The following is a 10,348-nucleotide window of genomic DNA, read 5'->3' on the forward strand; positions in this document are numbered from 1 at the left end:
CAGGACGGCCAAACGATGCCAGAGGGACGACGCTATTAAATTATTAACTATGAGGGTTCTTCCCCTAAAAGACATATTTAGTAAAATCCATTTCCATTTACTCAGTCTGTTCTGCACGGCCTGTAACACACCTTCCCAATTTTTCTTTACAGTATTTTGATTTACTAAAAACACCCCCAAATATTTAAAACCTCCCTTGGACCAAACTAGTCCCTCTGGCAAAGCTGGCTCTCCACCGCTCCAGTCCCCCACCAGCAAACCCACACTTTTCCCCCAGTTCACTTGTGCAGAGGAGATAAAATCAAAGTCCTTAAAAGTGTTGTTTAAAACAGCTGTTGTTGTTTTGAACAGTGTTGTTTAATGTCTCTAGCTCCAGTGACTCCTACTACATCGTCTGCATATGCAGCTAAATAAAACCGTGGGATGTCCCCAGCTATTACAACTCCACTGAGATTTCTCCTCAAATAGTGGAGCTTTGGCTCAATGGCCAGAGCATACAACATCCCCGACAATGAACATCCCTGTCTGACTCCCCTCTGCACTGTGAAAGGGGCACACAACCCACCATTGACCTTCAGTACACTCTCAATGTCCGTATAAAGCACCTTAATCATGGAGATAAACCCTGGTGAAAAGCCAAAAGCATCAAAAGGATTCCACAAATATTGATGCTCCACTCTGTCAAAAGCTTTTTCTTGGTCTAAGGAGAGGAGCCCAAAAGGGTGCCCCGATCCAGACACATCCAAAATGTCTCTAACAAGCGAGATAATCATGGATCGATCTGCCAGGGACACAGTAAGCCCGATCCGTGTGTGTGAGACCTGCCCCATCACCTCCTTCCTTTTTAACTTCACTGAGGTCGCCTTTCTTGGGCAGTAGGGCGAGGACTGCTCTCCTGCAGCTCAACGGCAGTCGTCCTCCGACCAGTCTGTCACTGAGCACAGCCAGCAAATTCCCCCCCCCGACCACATCCCAGAAAGACTTATAAAACTCAACCGGGAGGCCATCGATGCCCGGAGCCTTCCCTGTTGCCATGCTTTGCAACGCCCCCTGCAGTTCTTGCATGGTTATCACCTGCTCTAGCTCTTCGTTTTGCTCAGGTGATACCTGCGGTAAGCCGTCATAGAATTGCTGTGAAACTAAACCGTCCTCTCTATACTCACTGGAGTACAGCTCCGAAAAAAAGCCCACAGCCCGCTTTCTGATCTCTGCTGGGTCCGTCAGCTCCCGGCCATCAGCAGAGCGGAGGCAGTGAATGAATCTGCTCTGTCCATTCTTTTTCTCCAAACTGAAAAAAAAAAACTCTGATGGGGCATCCATCTCAGGAATGTGTTGAAAACGAGATCTGATCAATGCTCCCTGCGCTCTCACCCCCAGCAGATCTGCCAAATATGTTCTTTTATTGTGAAGTGCCTGGATGTGGCCCTGTTCCCCACCGGACTCAAATTTTGAAAAAACAAATGTCCCACCACCGCTGCAGAGACTCAAACCTGTCTCTGTTCAACCTCCAATTGTCCCAAAACAAACTGAAAGTTTTAAAATTAAAATCATCCACAAGGGTTGTGTTAAAATGCCAATACGCACTTTTAGATTTAACAGAGTTAATGTAAACACTTCCAACCATAAGGGAATGATCAGTAAACCCCACAGGTAAAATACTGCAGTTTTTAAAAACCTGTGACTGATGTTAAAACAATAAAACCTATCTTTTTTCAAACTTAGCTGAATTTTCTCAAACTTAGCTGTTATTTTTAAAAGCCGTCCCTCCACCACTTTCTCGTAATCATACGACTGCGGTGAAAAACCCTTAGAGAAGAGCACAGCTACTCCAGCAGAGGTGGAACCCCCATGTCCCATCACCACCGTGCCCCCCCACTCCCTGTGCCAGTCTGCTTCATTCCGCCTGTCGCTGTGTCTCCTGTATGATAGCAACGTCCACCCGTTTAACCCTCAGCAGCTCGAACAGCGCCGCTCTTTTCCTCACGTCCCTCGCCCCGTTCAGATTCAGTGAGGAGATTTTAATGTCACACATCTCTAAAAGAAAAGCGGCTATCAAACACTTCATTGCGAGAGCCACAAGACAGAGCTCAGTTCTTCGCATCATCATCGCGTTCTAGTTGCGTACGTACTTTTAACAGTAACTTCTTAAGCCGATGTATCTCAGGCTCCCCTATCCCCCCCTCCCCTTCATTTCTCATAAAACCCTTCACAGACTTAATAAACAGCTCTAGATTCGGAAAATAGTCCTCAACCTTGACGTTCCTTTTAACTTTAGTATCATCGAGAAACCTGCGCACCTGCTCCACGCTGTACACCCCCGCTTTACCCGCCTTCTTCTCGGTGAGAGAGGAGTCCGAAGACTCGCACTCGTAATCCGACGCCGAATTCTCCGACTCACTCCCTGCCGCCTGAGACTGAGACGGAGACACAGGGTTTAGTTAGCTTAGATTTTTAGCGCGCCTGTTAGACTTAGCCTTGTTTGCCGGCCTCTTAAAAACAGACTCTTTCCCCTTCGCTTCCTCACACAGCACCTGTTCACCCACCTCCATTTGAGTCACCTGCTCTGCCCCTACATCCCCCTGTTCCCCAGTGACATCCTGACTGTCCGTCTGCTCCTGATCTCCATTTCCTTCACCCTCACGACCACTGTGTATTCTCCGTCATTCACCCCGAGCCCATCCGCGTCTACCGCCTCTCCTTCAGCCGAGGCCTCCGGCTAATTCACGCCGGCGGGAGCTGTTTCGATACGACTCGGGCCGGGCTGAGGCTCTGCGGCCTTATTCGGACATGATCTCACCAGATGTCCCTCTAAACCACATCCAAAACACGTCATTGTTGCAGTTGTGGCAAAAACGACATAATCAAAGTTGTCAATCCTAAACTTCATACACTCTAAAAAATGGTTGGGTTGAAATAACCCAAGTTGGTTCAATTTGTCAACCCAGCGCTGGGTCAAATAGGGACAAACCCAGCATTGGTTATTTTAACCCAGCTATGCTGGGTTACCAGTTTAACCCAACAGGCTGGGTTATTGACATTGACCCACTATTGGGTAAAAACAACTATATTGTGGGGTTACGGCAACCTTTGGGTTGGTTCATTTTTAATCCATTTAATGCAAGCATGCACACAAATATTATTCCAGAATATTTTTATTAATAAGCCAACAAACAAAAATAAAAATATAATCAGCGTCTAGCTGGAATAAAAGACATACGTACAATAGTCAAGTTATCAAAATATTGTAGATTTTTATACATTTAAAATATTCAAAAATAAAATGTAAAGTGTATTTATATTGTTTATACACACGGACAACAGGAGAATCAAGCAACACAAAATAATTTACCAAGAAACACATCTAGTCCAGAAGTCCACAATAAACAAGTTAAAATTATTTTTCTTCAGGTTATAAATGTTATTGAAAATACAATTAATAAATGACAACAAGATACTGGAGGTCAAATACGTAAAATGCTTTGAAGCAAACATCCACTGCTCTCAGTAGTGTGCTCTGCTCCAGAGCTTCTCCACTGATGATTACAAAAGCTTGAGAACAACGACTGCAGTCCCCAAGCATCCGAACATATGGAAGCTCCCTGGTGTCCTTGGTATGTCTTAAATACTCAGCCATATTACTTCCAACCTAGGAAAACAAGTTGAGCAAAGGTGGGAAAGAGGAAATTGAATTAATGTATGAATGAGTGAATAAATTAACAAAATCACAAACTAACTCACATGGAATTCCAGGGTACAGTCCACAATAGGTTAAGCGTTTGTACTATATAACAGAAATAAAAAGCACCTGCACATTTGTGGCCTACAGCCTGGACACTTGTAAGCTTTTAGAGTAATGATATGTTTGGACAGATGCTAGCTTTGATAGCATATCAGTTGCCTTTCTTTATGTTTATCCCAACTTTACATTATATTTTACTGACATTTTTCCCATGTTCACACATTTAAAATAAAAATGCTTTAAATGTAATTGTCTAAAGCCCATAAGAATAAAAAAGTCAACAATTATATAAATTTTAAATTCGAGACTTCGACTTTACAAATATTTACAATGTAAATTTAAACAAATGTATTTATTTTTGCATAAAATTGTGATATGTCTATGAAAAACAAACACGTGTGTTTATGAATGTAACTGTATTTGTACAAACTGCAGACTGTGAGACACAGATTGGGATCTGTTCATTTGTGAACAGTGAAAAATTTATGACTTGTGTTTAATTTGTGGATTAACATTTACACATTTGTAAAGTATTTTGAGACTAATCTCTCTCCATATGCGGTGTCCAACAGACGTGGATATTCTTGTAGTATTTCTACAACTGTTTCGGTCCGATTCTCCCTTATCCGTTAGCTCTATGGATTGCAGTCACCTTCATGTATTGTCTAACCTGGCTTGGTGGATGAATGTTGTTCTTAAGCCACTCTTGCATAGCCCTGTCCACAGTCACAGCAGACGCTGAAGAGTAGAGGTAATAAAATACATTTTTTAAATATATTTATATATATTTTTTTATATAAAAAATAAAAGATTTTAAACCTAAATATAAAACAAAACTTTCCGGGTCAGTGCTCTGGGGACAAATACATGCTTTTTACATACCTCAATATGCGTACAAAAGTTTAAAGTGTTGTGTACCAAATAGTTGTCATTTAAAGGTCATCACTGATTTTTAAGGTAACTTGTGTAATATTAAAAACGACACTTGTCTTTTAATGAAAAAAAAAAATTATTTTGAAAAGGAGAGTAAAGAATTTAATTACCGAAAGCGCTACAAAACTTAACTACTCGAGTTACAAATGTGTTTCTGTGGTAATTCAAACAAAGAATAAAACTTTTTCTCCCCCTCAATCATGGCGTATTACCTTAAAAAACGCAAAACTTACGAACGTAAACAAAACGGAGAGAACTGTGTTTTCCAACAAATGTAGACATTCCCTTTAAGCGGGACATCAAAACACCATGAAGCCTGAGTTTTAATCCCAAATCACTCAATACTCCCTATGTACTACACTACGCACGTCATTAACTTACTGAATCTAAATCTTAACAGTGCATTATATATTCCTAATACATCATTTATATGTATTAATATGTGTGAATCTGAAATCTATTGCTATCTGCTTGTGTACAGTGTAGTGTATGACTGATGTAATTTAATATAGAGAAAGTGAAAAGCTATTTGTATTTCAGACAAAGACAGATGTGCTGTCTCAGTTTTCCTCATCCACGTGAGCACAGTGACAACCATGTTTTTAAAAGTCTCCACCTTGGGAGAGCATTTTTTGCAAAATCTCAATTTTCAGTGACCTGTGTGGGGATGGGAGGCCAAAACCGAGACAAAACCTTGTTTTTTTTTTGGTGTATAGACAAAACGTCTATACCTGAAAACTCACTGTCCTTAAACATTATATACATTGTTGCAAAACTAAAATTGAGTAGAGAGAGAGAGAGAGAGGATGCACACAAAAATTTTACATACCTTCGATTTTAGGAATTAATGTTTGAAGATTCCAGTCTTCGTTTGAACAAATTCATCCATGTGTCACTGCAGATATCAACATAACATTTTAGAAAGACATGTACAATACTTCATAGTACAAGACCAAATAAAAAAACACCATGTGTAAAATTAGAAAGTCAAGATGATCCACTGTGTTGACATAATATTGTTGACATAGCATTACGCATTTATGAATGGGTTGCAGTTGATGTCACATTGCCGAGTACCCGTCATGTTCATGGGTTGAAATGACAATCTTTTTGGCGTGGGCACCATATTGGGGTGCGATTGTCTGGTTTCAAGGTGCAACGTTAATGAATATGAATAGGAAAGATGAATATATTTATCTCATACACAGCTCCTGTTAACAACTAGTTAAAGTTAGTGTAGTGCATGTTTTATAACAGGTACATGAGGAATAAAGGGTATTAAAAGGTAAAATATTTGTGGTTTGTGTTTTTACGAATATAACGAGTGGTATTAAAAGGTGTTTAATGCATTTTGAACAAAGAAAAAGAGGAAAGAGACTTTTTTAAAAAGCTAACAATCATCACAGTTACCCTTTTTAAGATGGAACTACTAATTAAAACAAGAAGCTAGTGAATTACGCCAATGTTAGCCTCATATACTGACAGGTTTAAGGTAGAAATAAACATTTGAATACGAAAAATGGAGAATAAGAAGCAAACGTCTTCCGAAAATGGCATTTAAGGTGGAAGGGGGAAAAATAAATAAGGAAGGCGACATCAGCTTCGACTAGTGACAATTTTAACACTAGGAGCACAGAGAGCCGGTGTGTATTTGAGCCTGTGACTGACTTTACTCCGTGTGTTGTGTTGGTTTTGGTGCGGAAGGGAGACTTTAGTCACAGCTGTGAAACCAGCGGCTCTCTTTGCTCCGGTCTCAGTCGGTCAAATAAGCGCGATGCTTCTAGTGTTAAGGTGGAAATGAAAATTCCAATATGACGATGGGAAGCTATTTTCTGATTTCACATCGTGATTTTTATCACTCGTTTCATATAAGTAAAAAAAGCAAAGGAGGTATTCAATTCAAAGGAATCACAAGCACTGGTGAAGGAGTGCTGTACAGATTTTTTTTTGCTTATTGGCTTTCATTTAAAAAGCGAACATCCCAATAGGGATAAAGCATGACATACCCTAAGGCTACCACACACGGGCCATATCAGTCCAAGAACGGCAGAAGCTTATTTAACTCAGCTAACGCTAGCTAGTGCTACCTCACGGAGGCGCAGAGCAGGACATTTATCTGAGGTATCGCTAGCATAACTGACCTAGCGTTAGCAGGCAAGAAATAACATCAACGCAACGCCAATGTTAATAAAAACAGTAATTGGGTACGCTAAAAGATACAGCGATAAACATTATAAATATAGGTTTAGTAAAAATCAACCTGACTTAGGTAGATAGTCACGTTAGCCTGGGTCTTTATTTCCTTCGGCAGAATGATAATGTCCGTTAGTCAGGAAACTGGGATTTACTCGCTGACCGGAAACATGAACTCAACTAAGATCCCGATTAATACAAAACGGTTAAATTTATGTAAATAAAAAAAAATACTTACAAATATGCTCACGGCCAAAAGAAATCCTTCTTTCTCTGGTGTTCAGCTTCGGTTTCTTCTTTTCGCTCGAGCTTCTCGGCTTCCCGCCTATTCTGACGCACGACGTGACTGTTCCCTTTCAGGTCCGCATACACAACCCAACGCTGCTGGGTTGCTTGTTATTAACCCAATTTAAGTCAAAATAACCCAACATGCTCAACCCAGCAATTGGGTTATAAAAATAACCCAGCATTTTTTAGAGTGTAGCCAACTTTAAATCCTCATCATTATTTTTTAAAACCATAAAAACCCTCCTCCTGAACGAGACGACATGCTGCAGAAACGGAGATTTACAGCCTAAAGGGATTTTATGAATGGTAGAAACAATCTGTCCGTGTCGGGAGAGCTCGCGCAGTAACATATCGTCTTTAATAAACGGGGGGACGTTGCTGAGAATAACTTTCCTCGCCGGATTAACGAGGGGAAACACCGCTGTGTGTGTACCTTTCAAAACAATACCCTTTTCTACCAGTGCGTTCACCTTCTCTACCTCATCCAAAAACAGAACGATAGCCCCATTCATTCTAGAGGCCGACTGAATAGCGTCATATCCCACCACCACCCCCACCGCTAAACTACACTCCTCCACCGAGCACTCCACTCCGACCGGCACTTTGACGCCATGCCGGCGAGTAAGTCGCTCTAGGCCCATCGACCCCATACCCCCCACTACACCCGGCCGAGGCTTAGAGAAAAACCCCTTACCCCGCTGTGCCCAAACAATAAATAAACACATTAAAGACAAAAAAACTAGTGAAAAAGAATTGGAAAACGTAAAGAAACCGAAAAAGATCCGGTCGCTTTCACAAACCGCACTCCGCTCACTCGGACGCCCACGCATGCGCAGAGAGAGAGAGAAAGACAGAGGTAGAAGTATACACAGAGAGAGAAAGACAGATACAGGTAGAAGTATACAGAGAGAGAGAGAGAGAGAGACAGGTAGAAGTATACAGAGAGAGAGACGTAGAAGTATACAAGAGAGAGAGAAAGACAGATACAGGTAGAAGTATACAGAGAGAGAGAGAGAGACAGATACAGGTAGAAGTATACAGAGAGAGAGAGAAAGACAGACAGGTAGAAGTATACAGAGAGAGAGAGAGAGAGAGACGTTCAACACACCTTTAATTCAAAATTATTTTCAAATGAAAACAGTAACCAAGTTCAAAGACTCAATTAACTGAAATAAAAGAAAATAGAAAATAAATAAATAAATAAATAAAACCATCCAGTCACAGATTCAACATGAAACCAGCCAGTCCATCAGGTTCACAGAGCAAGCCCCCAGCCCCCCACACCGCAAAGAAACAGTCCACATTATCAGTCACAGAGTAGTAGCTGTACTCTACAGTGAGCCTCTTTAAAATCAAACCCCTGACCATCATGACGGGGTCAGTACCCCCAGTATTTTTCATTTTATTTTTTCTGGTGCACCAGATGGCCAGTTTCGCGGTACCGTATAGAAAATTTAAAATCACTACTCTGTCCTTATTTGAAGCCGAGTACTCAGGACCATAAAAGAAAAGACAATCAGTAAAAGAGCCTAAAAAATTCATGCCCCACTCTTTAACCACACCCAGGATGGGGTGTAGCCGGGCACACAGCAAGAACAAGTGGGACAAGGTCTCGGTCTCACCACAGAAAGGACAGCCGTCCCCAAGTGCGGGATCAATCTGTGCCACGTGTCTGTTTGTGGCTATAATCCCATGCACAATCCTCCACTGGAGGTCACCCACCGTCTTCTCGATGGGTCGTTTGTACAGGGACCGCCAGCTACGTTTAGGGGAGGCATCAGTCGAAACAACCTCGGCCCACCCAGACTCCTTCACGTCCCTCAGGCTGCGGAGATGGATTGTCTTGACACAGGCCTGGTACAGGGTCCGCTTGTGTAGAACACTAAAAATCCCAAGAGAAGGGGTGTCTAAAGACAGGAGTGTCCCCTGCCCCTCTTGCCATTCCTCCCGGTTCATGTCCATCACCAGCTCAGGGAACGTGACCTGCTGACTCAGATGTTGTTCCACAGGGGTGGCGTCCAGGTACTCACAGGCAGCAGCAGAGAGGTCAGTCCTCAGCCGGTCCAGCAGCTGCTGAGCTAACCGCACCGACCTCAGACCGACCATCTCAGCAACCGCTCCGCAGGCACCCAGTCTCCACCCCTCCGCAGGTCACGAACCTTAACAAGTCCGCTTTCCTGCAGGGCAGACCTCAAAGCTCCTGAGACCAGTTGCAACGAAGGAAAAGAGGCGTTGTGGAACAGTGGCTCCTCGAAGATCCAGGCTGAAGGCTCCGTGGAATTGTCCCTTGAAAAAGAGAACAGGTGCCATGCCTCCAGCGCTGCTGTGTAAAATGGAGTCAGCTCCGTCAAATCCACCCCTTCCTGCAAAAGGGAGAACAGGTGTCGGTCCAGCCCCAGACCACCAGCGCGCCGCAAAAGAGCACCTGCCTGCAGACGCAAGGTTGCGATTCTGGACCGGATGTCAATAAGTCCCTGTCCCCCCTCCTGCACAGGCAGAGACAGGACCGCTGCTCTGAGCCAGTGTTGTCCCGACCAGAAGAAGTTCACAAGTATTTTCTGGATTTCGTCGATCAGTTGTCTGGGTGGGTTCAGAATAGTGAACCTGTGCCACAAAGCTGATGCAACGAGGTTGTTCACGACCAACACTCGACCCCTGTACGATAACTGGGGGAGCATCCAGGACCATGAAGACAACCTGGCATGAACTTTCTCCACAACACCTTCCCAGTTCATTGCTATTGCTGCGTCAGTGCCCAGCCAAACCCCTAAAAACTTAACGCCGTGCCTGCTCCACCGAATCCCCCCCGGGAGTGATGGCAACATACTGTTGCGACTCTGAGAGCCACACCACAAAGCCTCAGTTTTGTCCCAGTTAAGTTTGGCAGAGGTGGCCTTACTGTAAACATTTAGTGTGTTTTGTAGGGACATAACATCCTGGTCATTTTTAACAATTACTGTTATGTCATCAGCATAAGCAGAGACTTTATATAAAACGTTCATAATATTTAAGCCTGAGAGTCTCTTTCTAATTAAAATCAGAAGGGGTTCCACTGCAAGTGCGTAGAGCTGCCCAGACAAAGGACAGCCCTGCCGTATCCCCCTACTGACAGGCACAGGAATACTCAAACCCCCTCCCGCCTTAATCAGACACGAGGCCCCTGAGTAGAGCAGTTTTATCCAAGACATAAAAACA

The 10,348-nt window shown here is 43.0% G+C and overlaps 1 long non-coding RNA gene across 1 annotated transcript; it reads right to left on the reverse strand.

The window, feature by feature from the left end:
* Positions 1-3,204: 3,204 nt before the first annotated feature.
* On the reverse strand, positions 3,205-7,664 carry LOC136699076 (uncharacterized). Its single transcript, XR_010803600.1, has 4 exons — positions 7,104-7,664; positions 5,502-5,567; positions 4,410-4,477; positions 3,205-3,646 (listed from the first exon to the last, which is right to left on the reverse strand). It is a non-coding gene; the product is annotated as an uncharacterized lncRNA (long non-coding RNA).
* Positions 7,665-10,348: the final 2,684 nt, after the last annotated feature.

The sequence above is a fragment of the Hoplias malabaricus genome, chromosome 6, assembly GCF_029633855.1.
Source record: "Hoplias malabaricus isolate fHopMal1 chromosome 6, fHopMal1.hap1, whole genome shotgun sequence".
In the NCBI taxonomy this organism is placed as follows: Eukaryota; Metazoa; Chordata; class Actinopteri; order Characiformes; family Erythrinidae; genus Hoplias; species Hoplias malabaricus.